Here is a 14,323-nt window from a genome sequence, read left to right on the forward strand (position 1 = left end):
GGCATGAGTAAAGTTTGATTGTAACTTGAGCCCTTAAAACCATGACATGGAATTTTTGAATAAAGGAAAATAAAATTCTTTGTCACCCATTGTCCAAGTACCAAAAGCATACACAAAGACGCTGCTCACTGCATTTATTTGAGAACAATGCACAAAATTAATATTGCCTGCAGAGACATATAATAAAGCTGATTGTAACGGTCATGCATTTTATGAATGTGAAATAGAACTAGCTATCTCTGTTTATTCAAGAGATGGTGAGTTTCGATTTTACTGATTCAAATTTATTAAATATGGTATTATAAATTACTAATAATAAACTATGATTTACTGCAGAGAATTCAAAATACAATGAAAAATCATCTTTATTGGAAGCATACAAATAGTGGAAATAATGATAATAAGCACTTTTTTCGTAATGAAATAATAATAATAATAATAACAGACCGAGCGATTAGTCATAATAGACCCGATATAGTTTTACATGACAAAATTAAAAAAATAACTTATATCATTGATGTTGCTATTCCAAATTCCTGTAATATTCAAAAATCTGTTAGTGAAAAAATAAGAAAATACACAGATTTAGGAAATGAAATAAAAAGAATTTGGCATTCTCAGACTATAAAAATATTACCATTCGTTATTTCGGCTACTGGCATTATACCTAGCTCTCTAATTAAAAATTTAGGCGTATTAGATCTATCAAAAAATGTATATATAAAGATGCAAAAGTCGGTCATTTTGAATACATGTAGGATAACAAAAGATTTTTTAAATATTTATGTTGAGGGATCAGTAGGATTTATAGGCCCTGTTAGAAGTTCTACCGAGCCGAACCCTCTGATATGAAAATATCTGGAGACGGTGAATTTTTTTTTTCCCATTTGATATCTGGTGATTTGACGTGTTGTTGTTCTTGTATTGTTTTGTATTTATTTTACTTATATAATGCACTTACATAATGTTGATTGACTAGCTGATCATTTGTGGAAAAGTGAGTGGAAGGGTTAAGTTTTTCCTTTGGGGAAGACTTAACCCGGACAACTAAATCGGAAGTTTAAAGAAAAAAAATAACCACCATGCACTCCACCATACTTCTCCCAGTTGGTGAAAGCAACACCAAAGACTGTATTACAAATGTTACACTATAATATAAGATAACATATATATAAGAATATTTCATTACATTAAATGACAGAGGTCAATCAGCATTTAGTTGGAGTACATACGTATAAAGTGGGTTTTTATAAAAAAAAATGATCTTAGATCTGTCTTTGGTGATGATCCAAGATTTGGTGTCTGTTTTATATCTCAAAAACTGTGTTCAGTCTAATGGCTAGTGGAAGAGCATTGTATAGCATTGTTGCAAAATATCTAAAATTTCTCTAGCCAAAAGTTGTTTTAGCGAAAGGGAAAAGTAAGAGATTATGTCTTTTGGTTCTAGTATCACGAGCAGTTTGAACATTGTCAAAAGCAGTTTTGTGTTTGAAGAGGTATGCTAGTATGTTTTTGGCATAAAGTTGCCTAATGTCCATAACAAAGATTTTCCTAAAGATTTCATTCGAGCTGCTTGTGATCGGTAATTTGAGGATAATCATTATAATAAATTTCTGAGCTTTGGAGATTGGATCAATGGCGGCAGCGTTTGCTCCTCCCCAAGCTATGATACCAAACTCTATAAAGATTTACAGAGTGTACCTATAGTAAATTGTTTTGAGCTGGTTTATGTTGAGAAAGTTAAGAATTTGTCTAAAAAGGTAAATGAATTTTCCAAGTTTGTTTATTGTAGTGGTGATATGTTGTTTCAAGTTCAAATTGCTGTCAAAAATAATACCCAAGTATTTCATTTTAGTTACCTGTTCTAAATAAGGCCAATCACATGTTACCGCATTTGTCCGGGGGCAAGCACATATTTTCATTTAATGTTCTGGGATTCTTAAGGAAGGATTAATTCAATGTATTTAGCTTCGGTCACATTCATCGGTAGCCATCATTTGTTTAACAATATTTTTAACAACAGTTATGGCCCTGTTTGCTTTTAAGTAAACATCATTCCAATTTCTTGATTTGAAGAGGAAAAAGAGGAGAATAATATCATATTGATATTACCTTTTTATTGTTTCTCTTTGAGGTTCTCAATAGCATTTATTGTACGAAGTACGGTTCGCCCTGCATAGCGAGGTTACCTTCCTCATTTAATTATATTAGAGAACATCTTTAATCATTTTATGGTCCCGCATCGAAGCATCTAGAACTATCTGTAGGTAATGAAAAACTGGGCGGCATTGTCAGGAAACTCAAGAATTTGTGTCAATACCAGTGTCATCAAGGTAAACATTCTCGGAAATCATCCACATTAATCCTCGACCCCTTACGTGGAAATATTTAATAAAAGGACGCTTTGAACCTTTCCTTACTGCAGCGCGTATATTAGTCTCTGAAGAGCGCCACTACAAAGACACATTTTTGCTGTTGGTATCATGCTGACACAGCAACAACAGTGATGGTAGTACTTAACATTCTAAATAAATTCATTATAGTATTTATCTTTAAGATTTTTTTCCCATTCATTCAATTTTATTTAGCCAGAAAACTATCGTAAATCTTGAAATTTCAAAAAAATATTTTATTCCTCGTGCTACCAAGTGGAATCACCTCATGAAGTTAGTACACTTTACCCCCGGATACCTCTTTAAAAAAGGTTTTTATATTAGTTTACGAAAGTGTTAATTTATTATTAATGTACGTATTTACTTGCTGATATCTCTTATGATAGGGTTTTAGTTTAAAGTTGTTTTGGGTTAAAATTGTTAAAGAATGTTAATTCAATGACAAGTAATGCATCATTAAAAATTCTGCTTCATTTTAACATTGACAAGGTTAATTTAATTATTATTGCTTCTCCAATGCACTATTATAGTGTTTCATATAACATGTGTATTTTCGAGATCCTTATAAAATAAAGTATTGCGTATTGTACCTAGTTGCAACGAGGAAAGTGCTTTGATGAGGACCAAAATTTTAGCATATCATGTTCCTCAAAAACTCTATAAGAATTTAAATACATTTTTTAGAAAATACATTGAAATCACTCAAATAAGGGAAATAATCACTTCATTTATAAGAGGAAACTCGAGGGTTCCTTAAAGTTTTTATTCTATTTTCCTGGTTTAATGGGACTAGATGCACTAATATTTGCATGAATACTACGAAAATAACAATATATTATTTGTCATACTTACTTTTGTCATTTTTTCATTAATTTATTACGTAACTAGGTACTGTTAGGTAACCTTTATTTTCTTATTATTTTATGTTACCTTACTCTATGTGACCAGATGAACAAAAAAATTTAATTTTACCTAAAAATGACGCGACGCGACGTTTTAAAGCGGGCTTCCAAAAACAATCGAAAAAATTAAGAAATTTTAAAGACTAAATTTTTTACGTATATAATAATAATAATAATAAGTGTTTTTCTACCTTTTTGTAACAAATAGATATAATGCTATCTTCACTGGGATTTCCCGTGCTGAGGATTTCATTCAATATTATGTATAATTTAATTTTAAGAAAATTAATATTACTACAAAGTTACATATGAATTTAATTATGAACATATATCATGTAGTATAATTTTTTTTTTTAATAATTTTAAAAAAAGTAAGATAGTGTTTTTTGGTATAGTTCAGTTGATTCTGTTTTAGCCTGTGTTTGATATCGGTAAGTTTTCTATTTCAGATCTCCCTATATTAAGTATCCAGCTTTTTATTTGAGATTTATATGTTAAAATGTTGAGGTTTTTGAGTGAGAGTGGTTTTTTTACTGTAGAGTTTAATACTATGATATAAGGAGCTTTTTTGCCCAAAAGTTGTATTAGTAGTTATTTGTTGGATAAATTTTTGACCATGAGATCTAGTGTTTCTATTGTACGTGTTTGTTGTTATTTCTTGGGTTTTGTACTTATGAATGTAAATAAGTATAGTTTTAGAATATTGTTGTTTAATTGACATGATGTTAAGATTGGTGAAGATTTCATCAGTGCTAGTTCTTACAGGAACTTTCAGTATAATTTTCATTATGGCTTTTTGAGTTTTAATTAGTGGATTTAGTATATTTTTATTTGCACTGCCCCATCCAATAATACCGTATTCTAACAGTGTTTGGCAGAGAGCCATGTAGATTTTGATTAAGTCTAACAATTTATAATTAATAATACCTTAAAATTTCACACAAAACTCTATATGGATTTAATCTGTAAACAAATCGATAAATATACATTTGAGAACAAATCAACGATTTACTTCTTTAAATAATTTCTTGAAAACATATATTTGAAATTTCAAACCAATCGCATGACGATTGTGTTGCACTTGTATTTTTTTTAAATATTGCATGACCAAATGAGATCATTGCTGGATGGTATGTTAAACAAAAGAGGTATTCTCGTCATTGGCGTGCCATTTCATTATGCTTTTCCCACGAGCCGCGCCGGAAGATCAGTTGTTGTTGAATAATTCTCTGGAAAAATTCCTATTATTTAATTATGCGCCATTAAGGCCTTCAAATGACTTACATAGTAAAACTAATACCTAGTTTTAAAAAATGGAAGCTATAAAAAAATTATTGCAAAATTTTGACGATTTTGAGAGGGAGATAAGAATTTTAAATATCCATGAAAGCATGCGCAGTGCGCTGTTTCTGTCGCCACAGTAGGTATCTACGATTTACTAAATATATATTTAATCATAATTTATTTTGTTATTTACAAGGTATTAGTCATTATCGCTATAACTGCATACTTGCATTGTGCCAACTTATTTTATACTCTTGTTATAACATTATGTGGGTATTTATAATACTCCTTTTTACAAATTACCTGTAATAATGTATCTAGATGTAAAAGCTTCCAATGCGGGAATAAATAAATTAAAATGTATACCTCATTCTTTCTCTATGAACATGCATTTTATGTATCTACAGACAGATACAGTACCCATAAATTTGATATAATAAAGCTACAAATGCAGTTTAGAAAAACACGTCTGCCACTTCGTGGGGTTCCTGTCTTAATGCGGCGCTTCGACTTCATATACGGTTGCAAGAAAAAAAGTTTCATTCATTGAAATATTAAAGAACATGCAGCAAGAAACAATAATTCAAATATGTACTTTATGATCGTTATTTGTTTTTGGGGTATTAAGCCGAAACACGGCATAATACCGCAAAAATAAATCGTACCATAATATGAATACTTTTGGCAGTATTTTATACTTTATTAATTTTGAATTGTTGCGTGGACCCACAAAACAGCAAAGCAATTTTATTTTGATAATAAAAATAACCATTTCTGGTTCATTTAGGATTTTTACATTCAAATGTAATCAATCTAAGAGAGAGTACGAAAACAGTGTGCAATATAGTTGTGAATGAGGAATACTTGATTTGAGCAGGTGGATGAGTTTGTGTATTTAGGAAGTATGTTCTAGAGAGATGGGAAGGCTGACAGAGATATTGAAAGAAGGGTAAATGCAGGTAATTCCGTTAATGGAGGACTGAATGCAGTTAGCGCTAACAAAACATTGTCCAAAGAAGCGAAGTTAGCAGTCCACAACGGAGTGCTGGTACCTACCTTGATATATGGAAGTGAGGCATGGAACTGGCAAAGAAAGGATGCAAGTAGATTGAATGCTGTTGAAATGAGATCCCTGAGTATGTGTGGTAAAACCATGTTTGATCGTGTGAGGAATGTGGAGATCTGCAAAGACTGCAAGGCTGATGTAAGCGTAATAAGTTAGATTGTGAAAGGGACGCTTAGATGGTTTGGGCATGTACAGCGAATGAGCGAAGATAGGAGTGTAAGCAGGATATATGATGCAAATGCGAATGGTAGCAGAAATCGGGGACGCCCGAGGAAGACATGGCACGATCAAATAAATCAGATACTCGAGTCCGGCCATGTCAAGAGTAAGAATAATAGAAGAGTATGTATGAGACGATTTATGAATGTGAATGAGGCAAGAAGTGTTTGCCAAGACCGAGTTGTTTGGCGGTCCGTCTTCTCTGCCCACCCCTGCGGGGACGCGCCGTGATGGTTAGTTAGTTAGTTGGTCTAATCTATTAGACCAAGAACAAAGTTAATTAACGTCCAGGATTTATCTGTTATTTGTGTCTCGCTTTTAAGAGGAAGCTATATGCCAAAAATGTGTAAAATCTTGAAATACCTCATATTGTAGGTAATAGGCATATAGATAATAGACAAACGGAGTCTAGAATCGTTTGATTTCAAGCACAGAACTGGTTTTTATTTATTTTGTAAATAATTTTATAAGAAAGCAAAAAAGTTAATTAAGTGAAATTGTCACAGATAATCTTAGCCAAAATAATACTGTATTTTTTAAGAGTTGTTTCCTTTATGCGTTCATACATTTCTATTGAAAAAATATTTTTTTTAGTAGTTACATTTATATTTTTATTGAGTTATTTATTTTTTTTTTTTATTCTACTCAGGCGAAATGATAGGAAAAACTTCAATTTATCTAAAGCATATTATATTGAAGTATTACCTTTTCTACAAATACATTACATTTCACAAAATAATATATTAACAAATGAATCACGTATTGCACTTACATAATTATAGACAAATTTCGACTACCATAATACGGACATGTGTCTAGTGTGGTAGTCGAAAAGCATGTAAAAAACTGTATTCAAATATATTTTATGAATAGATAAAAAAAATATTTATATAAATTTTTTTGGTATTCATAATGTACACCAATTTCTTATAAAGATTATTAAAAATAGTGATTTGGCATTAAGATTCGCCTTAACATGTTGTTTCATTCCTGACGCGTTGATGATTTTTTTCTGGCTTATATTTTGTTTCATTCAATTTAATGAAATTAATATTAAAGTCACAAGTTAAAATATTATCTTCTTCTTCTTTGAGGTTTTGGGCGCACCAGTTCTCATAAACGTTAGAGATTCACATATATACTTCTTTTTATATCCAAATGCTATCCTGTTTGCTAGTATCCAGCAGTTAGTTTCGTATTGTGTGTTATATATTTTTTAATTACTAGCTGACGTGTACCCGGCCTTGCCCGGTGACTTACGAATGGTTTGGGGTTAAGTTTTGAGGTTGTGAATTCTAGTTTACCTGACAACCGTGTGTACTTTAATAGTGAAAACACTATTACCGTATTATAATAAGTATTTGTTTCACTTGAACGTGCCGTGAACTTCTCGGATATTCATGACTTCTTAAACCATTCACTTCCAAGTCATACATTCACTCCCAAGTCATACATTCACTCCCAAGTCATACATTCACTTCCAAGTCATACATTCACTTCAAAGTCATGCATTCACTTCCAAGTCATGCATTCACTTCTAAGTCATACATTCACTTCCAAGTCATACATTCACTTCCAAGTCATACATTCACTTCCAAGTCATACATTCACTTCCAAGTCATACATTCACTTCCAAGTCATACATTCACTTCCAAGTCATACATTCACTTCCAAGTCATACATTCACTTCCAATTCATACATTCACTTCCAAGTCATACATTCACTTCCAAGTCATACATTCACTTCCAATTCATACATTCACTTCCAAGTCATACTAACGCCTCTTTCTTCGTTCATACTCGTACCTACAACTCACACCACCTCTAACTTTATCACAAATAATTATTTGATTCCAGTCTTTTCTACCATTCACATCATGTAATATTATGGAATCTACGTTTTTACTTTTAAAAAACTAGATTATATCGACTATAATTTGACTAAATATCTCAGTATACAGTGCAGAGATAATGCGTTAAGTCTTTTTCGTGTATACCTGACTTTTTTTACCGTTCGTTACTGTATACCATACTGATACTATTAAAAAACTACATCAAATCGAATTTAATTCAACTCCGTAACTCATTCCAGTGCAGATATAATGTGTTAAGTCTTCCACTGGCGTCCCCGACTTCTACTACCATTCAAACCAGCTTCTAAGCATTTCTGAGACTAATAACCACAAACTTTGAAATTTTCAGCAAAGTTGGTCCAGTAGTTTTTGAGTCTGTAGGGGACAAAGAAACAAACATTAATTTTTACATACTAATACTCTATCTCACTCCTCCTGTGTGTCTATTGTAGTAATCGCATCGTATTGTTGTATACCCTTGAAAAGTAACTTCTCCGTTTTCAATATCGAATATTATGTAGGTTTAGCTTAACATTACAAGGTAAGGTTCATTTCTGTCAATCATTATCTGGATTTTTTCATTATTCGATGTCAGACTCTGCATATTTAAATATATGATTCCATCTAGCTGGTTGATTTTACTAAAAAAATGACCATTGTCTTCTCTACTTTCCTTTCATACACTGGACATTCAAAGCTCTATGTTGGGCGATTAGAATCTAGGTTTATCTTTAACTTGCTTTTAATATTGATGCAATTATTAAACATTTCTGTTCCTTTAAGAACCTTGCCTTCTTCACTTCTATGACCATCTGTAGGTACATTTGGGGAATACAATTTTCAGCTAAATATCGTTACAAATGAAGTAAAGTAGTGCGTATGTATGTTTTTTACATATATCTAATAATTTTATAATTGTCTGCCAAAGTTCTGAAAATTGTTATTAAATTAAATTAAAAAAAAATTATGCATTTATTTCATTTTTTAAATCAACGTCCGCCTACTTACACAGATAAAATAATCTATAAAATTAATATACAGCTTAGAATCATTTAAATTACATAATCACAGTAATCTGCCTTTCAAAATGCACTCAGAAAATATATTCTATCGAATGAAATTTCATTGCCTTCGAAGATCAACGCTATATATTATTAAATAACTAGCGCAAATGCTTTTTAACAAAAAATGTTCATATTTATAAATTTATTGAGTTCAAAAATTGTACTCCCTTTGCATTTTCTGTTTTAATTGTAAGTCACTAGCTAATAGTCTTTTATGATCTTTGATGACCACTTAATATGCTACAAAATAAAATATAATTATTTTGTCAGATTTTCTTGTTCTAAATGGACCACTGTGCGGTAGTGATTCAAACTGGTTTAAAATCGCTTGGAGTAATCGCTTACAGTCCCCTTTTACCCCCCATTAGTCCACCATTCGGTACACTGTTACACAAGCAAGAATCTCTTAAACCTTTCGTTACCGACATGCTTACCCAAAATCTTTAACATTAACATCCTTGGTGAATATTTTTAAATAAAGGCCTTATTTGTATTGTGTTATTTTTTATATTCCTAAAAATCCTAAAAATACATTACCTACAGCAAAAAAAAACGAAACTTGTAGATTTAAATAGAAAAAAAAAATTTTTAAATATTTAGATATAAATCCTTGGCGCAAATAATACTCCTTGCCCGCTGGAACCATATTCACAGCAAAAAATGCAGTCGAATAATGCAAAATCTCACTCGAGCATTAGTTTGCTTATGGGCCATTCTACTCACACATTAACTTTTGGGTGAGGCATGCCATCTCACTCGCTCATACTACTACCAAAGCTGCGTGAGGAGATAATGATATCACGTGCTGTAGGTTGCGACACCACAGACAACGTAATTAGCCGCGGATTGGCCTGTTAGCAGGTACCGAAGTACCTACTAGTTACTACATATAACCCAAGTCGACCCAGCCGGATGCCGAGTTTGTTGATGAATGATTATTTCATGATAACACGTGAAGTGTACAGGCTATAAAAAATAATTTCCATTAAAATGTATGAATTAATGGGAAATATGGCATTGAAATGACAAAACGCATGGGGCACACAGTAACCCCGCACCCAAAGTTCTGTTTTGCATCGTGGCACGTATCGTAAAAATTGTATCACGCATTAAGGCGATGTAATATGTAGTAATGCAAAATCATGTGTTTTTGGTTTGAAAATTTGGATTAAAATAAAATGTTTCAGATGCTTTAATTAAATACTGCGAGTAGAATACATCTTGGCCTTTAAAATAATCGAGTATTTTTTAGGTAAGTCTTTTTATAAGCCCAGAAAAAAATAATGTAAAGGCCTATAAAAACTGCTTTAAAGTTAAAAATCTCCTACTTACCAACCCATTTTCGGTCATGATTTTATTGTATAATGTGGCAAATTAAGTTATTTATAAAATGATCGAAAAACAATGAAATATTTATGCCTAAACATCCACAAAATAAAATAAAAGTTTCTTTTTGGCCATGTATTTTTCTTGTATAAATCAAAACAGGCGGATGGTGTTAGGTGGGAATTTAAACCTTATCGCCATCTACGTAAGTGTTGTTATTGCTAGCAGCTCAATTTAAAATATTACACGACGTAGTGCATTGCCTTAAAACGAAAATAATATTTTAAAATAAAATTGCTAAAACGAATAAGCGTAAAGTCAGCTCTTTTCCTTTCTCGTTCTTCGACGATAATATCTTCTGGATAGTTGTATAAAAAAATAACTGTTTGGCTTTTCGGCTTTACCCGAGGATAATTTACCGCCACGCCACTGGTACCTAATAATTCTAAATATTTTATGAGTACCCATAAAGTTAATTAATTCTAGAAAACATTCGAAAGATAAGATTAAACAAAGGGAAATAAACATTTTATCACAGACCAGTCCAGAATCAACTGGACAATATTTTATGCTGTTTAAACGGTTTACCTTGAGAAATGTTAAAACAAGCGCGAACTGAATTCATATTTTTTTTATCTGCCTGCAAGCCTTAACATTAATAGGCAGGACACGTAATTTATCTCAATTGTTCTACTCGCCATTTGTTTTATTGACAGGGTTTATAGTTTTAAGATTAGGGTAAAGGACCTCTGATAGGATACAAGTGTTACATATAAATGAACACGTGTCCATTGGTAAGCAGACGCCCGTAAATCCATTGGTCCTTTGGCATTTTACGAGAATGTGTTTTTAATACTGTGAATAATGTGAAAAAATAATTTGGAAATAAAATGGTTTTTAATTTACTTGCTTGTTAAAATTAATTAAATCCGAGCATAAGTCATTTTTTGGGATGCTGTGTAGAGAGTATTTTTTTATGAGGAGTGGGTGGGAATCAGGGGAGCAAGACGTCAGGAGAGACGTATTTATCCATTCCTCCCCCTGCGGTTCTGCGGTTGTGAGTTCGGCTGGAGAGGTTAAAAGGTCTCCCTCAATCAGCTTCTCCCGATCCGACCCGCCACGCACCAACCTCACCCCATGAACCCTGACACCTTTGATAAGTCACCAAACTTATCTAATCACTCGGGGTGACCAATGGCAGAGGTATTGAAAATCTAAAACATAGTTTTTGGAGCGGCGGTACACATTACCGCCTCTAAGTTTAATTAAGTGATTTAACAATAATGTTTTTTCTTTATTAACTAAATCAATTAAATGCAGAGTTTCATCTTAATTTTTTTGATTATAAGTTATTTGCTAAGCGGATTAACTCAAAATTAAAGGCTTATCGGAAGATTACCTCCATGGAGAAATTAAATTATTACTAAGGTACCTACGTTACACACATATAGTGCCTGAATATTATAGTATACATAGCATAATATTATATAATCATAATTTTTTGAGAATTTCCATACGTGGTAAGTAATACGAGTATTGTGAGTTTATAAATTTATTTACGCTTATTATTTTTACTATTTATTATTACTATTACTATTAGAAAAAAATGTCAAACATAAGAAGTTTTGATAACCAATAACATTTACATTTTATTAATATCTGGGAACATTTATGTTAAGACTTCTAAAGTGTCAAAAAATCAGTTAATGTTGTCAAATCCAAATTTCAGTACGTACAATGTAGGTAATATATTGTTATGGTAGGTTTGAAAACAGTTAAATTCTTTGATAAATATATTGAAAAAATTTTAAACGTTACCGGATTCAGCCTATCACAGCCATCTTCAAACTGGTACAATTTGTCCTTAAACTAGGGTTATAAAATAACACAAATAATTTGTAATATTATCAATACACTAGTTTAAGGTCAAATTACTACAAGAATAATCTCCATAAAAATAGGCTTTTTTTACTTACATGTCATTTTGTTTGGTACAATTGTCTATAAATTTAATTTTTTTTGTTATTTATACGCTGTCTTATTAGAAGTAAAGTCATAACGAGGAAATCAATAATTGGTTTTATTTTGGCTTGAACAAGTTAGAAGTAAACTGCCGAAAATTAATAAATAATCGAAAACCACAACAAATGTCAGAATCAAAAATAAAATAGTAAATGCTAGATATAAAATTTAATTTTTTACAACTAATTAAAATCTGGCAAAAAACTAACAATTTGGTGACACGAATTACTACTCGATATATTTATGTAATTTAAGTAATATCCACACCGAAGCGGATATTTTTTGTTTATTTTCATACTAAACATTATTTTTATATCACAAGGTGTTATAGATTCCTTAAATCGTATTGATTGTTTTATTCTCTGCAATGATACAATTTCAATTAATTAACCATTCCATTTAAAAAGGGTTTATTAACAAAATTTTCATACAAGTGATGGTATTTTTTTTTTTTTTTTTTTTTTTATAAATTTAATTTAGATTAAATTTGATAATATTATTATTAAGTTCTGCAAGTGTTTTAGTTTTTTATTATTGTGACAGCTGTTTCGGCTTACAAGGCCATTGTAAGCCGAATGTACAAATGACCCAAATTTAACACTAATTAATAAAGTACGGAAAATAATTTACTCACCACTTCTCAGTATTTTCACAAAACCCAAGCAGTATAAGGCACCCAAATAATTCATAGCAATAAAGTCATTAGTAAATAATTAAGAACTCATTACCATTTACTGAGGGGAAAACATAGATTGGTTTAACCAACAATAGATCATGTCATCGGTGTAACCAGTAATAAATCAATGTATGCACCTTCAAAATTGACATTTGAAATAATATAAATACGTCGTCTCAATATGGACTAACCACAGTTTGAAAATGGCCTTGTAAGCCGAAACAGCTGTCACAATAATAAAAAACTAAAACACTTGCAGAACTTAATAATAATATTATCAAATTTAATCTAAATTAAATTTATAAAAAAATTAAATGGAGTTCTACGAATTAAACACAAAAACAATAAATAAATAAGTGATGGTATGCCCAAAATTTATATTTCCCTAGATTTCAGACCACAATTTCCCTAAATTACAGACCAAAATTTCCCTAGATTTCAGAATATTGTATGTGATATTATTGATTCAGTACTAGATTCCCCACAGCATTTTTGAATCCTTGGTGGAAGTGGGTTGGGTAAATCATGAAAATTAGAATTTTTTGAAATGCCCTAATATAAAAGAACTTCCTTCTTCTTCCGGCGCTATTAAATTTATAAAGAGTTTTTTTCGATGTATTTTTAAATGTAAGTATGTTAGTTGTAAGTTTCTACATATATAAATATATATGTGATTAAGACAGTAGTTATAGGCCTGAGTTGTAAGTCACTAGATATAAGTCTTAGATGTAAGTCACTAGTTTTAAGTCGGTAGTTATAAACCTTAGTCGTAAGTCACTAGAAGTAAGTTTTAGATGTAAGTCACTAGTTATTATGAACCCTAGTTGTGAGCCAGCTGTTATTTAATAAATAAATATGTACAGCGCCCTTGAGTTGATTTTTTTATTTCATAAATTAGCCATATATTATTATTATTACTATCAGAATATTGCAAAATTTTCTTACAAAATTTGAAAAATCACCAGAATTTACTTCTTTCCAGACAGATTTCCAGTTAGATTTTAGTCCTTTTTCCCTTTTTGCTAAAAATATTTTTCTTCTCTAGATCTTTGGAAATTTCCCTGGACATCACATCACCACTGGTATGTGAACTGTATTCTTCTTCAATCTACAAAAAAACACAGGAATACTTTTGCAATCATTGCTAAATTGCTGAGTTATTAGCAAAGGTTAACATAATGTTAAGGTTATACTCGTATATTGCATAACACAATTTATATTTATTTTGTAAAATGTAAATATAAAATAAATTTTTCAATTATTAGCTAAGGGAAAATAAATTGTCAAACGGATGTATGCCTACCTACCATGTTCCTACAAGCTATGTAGATATAAGCAAGCCCATGTTTCCAATCGTTTCACCATGCCTGTGTTCAGAATAAATCTGTCATTAGCTTATTAGCTTGAAATAATTTTATATTATTAACGACGATTATAGGAACATTTCAACTTGTGATGTAAATCTGTAAAATGTCGTAACTAATGCTACATGGAATGTTTAAAGTTTAAACCTGTAAG

Source organism: Hesperophylax consimilis, chromosome 3 (genome assembly GCF_061612785.1).
Source record: "Hesperophylax consimilis isolate HC1 chromosome 3, BYU_Hcon_1.0, whole genome shotgun sequence".
NCBI classification, from domain to species: Eukaryota; Metazoa; Arthropoda; class Insecta; order Trichoptera; family Limnephilidae; genus Hesperophylax; species Hesperophylax consimilis.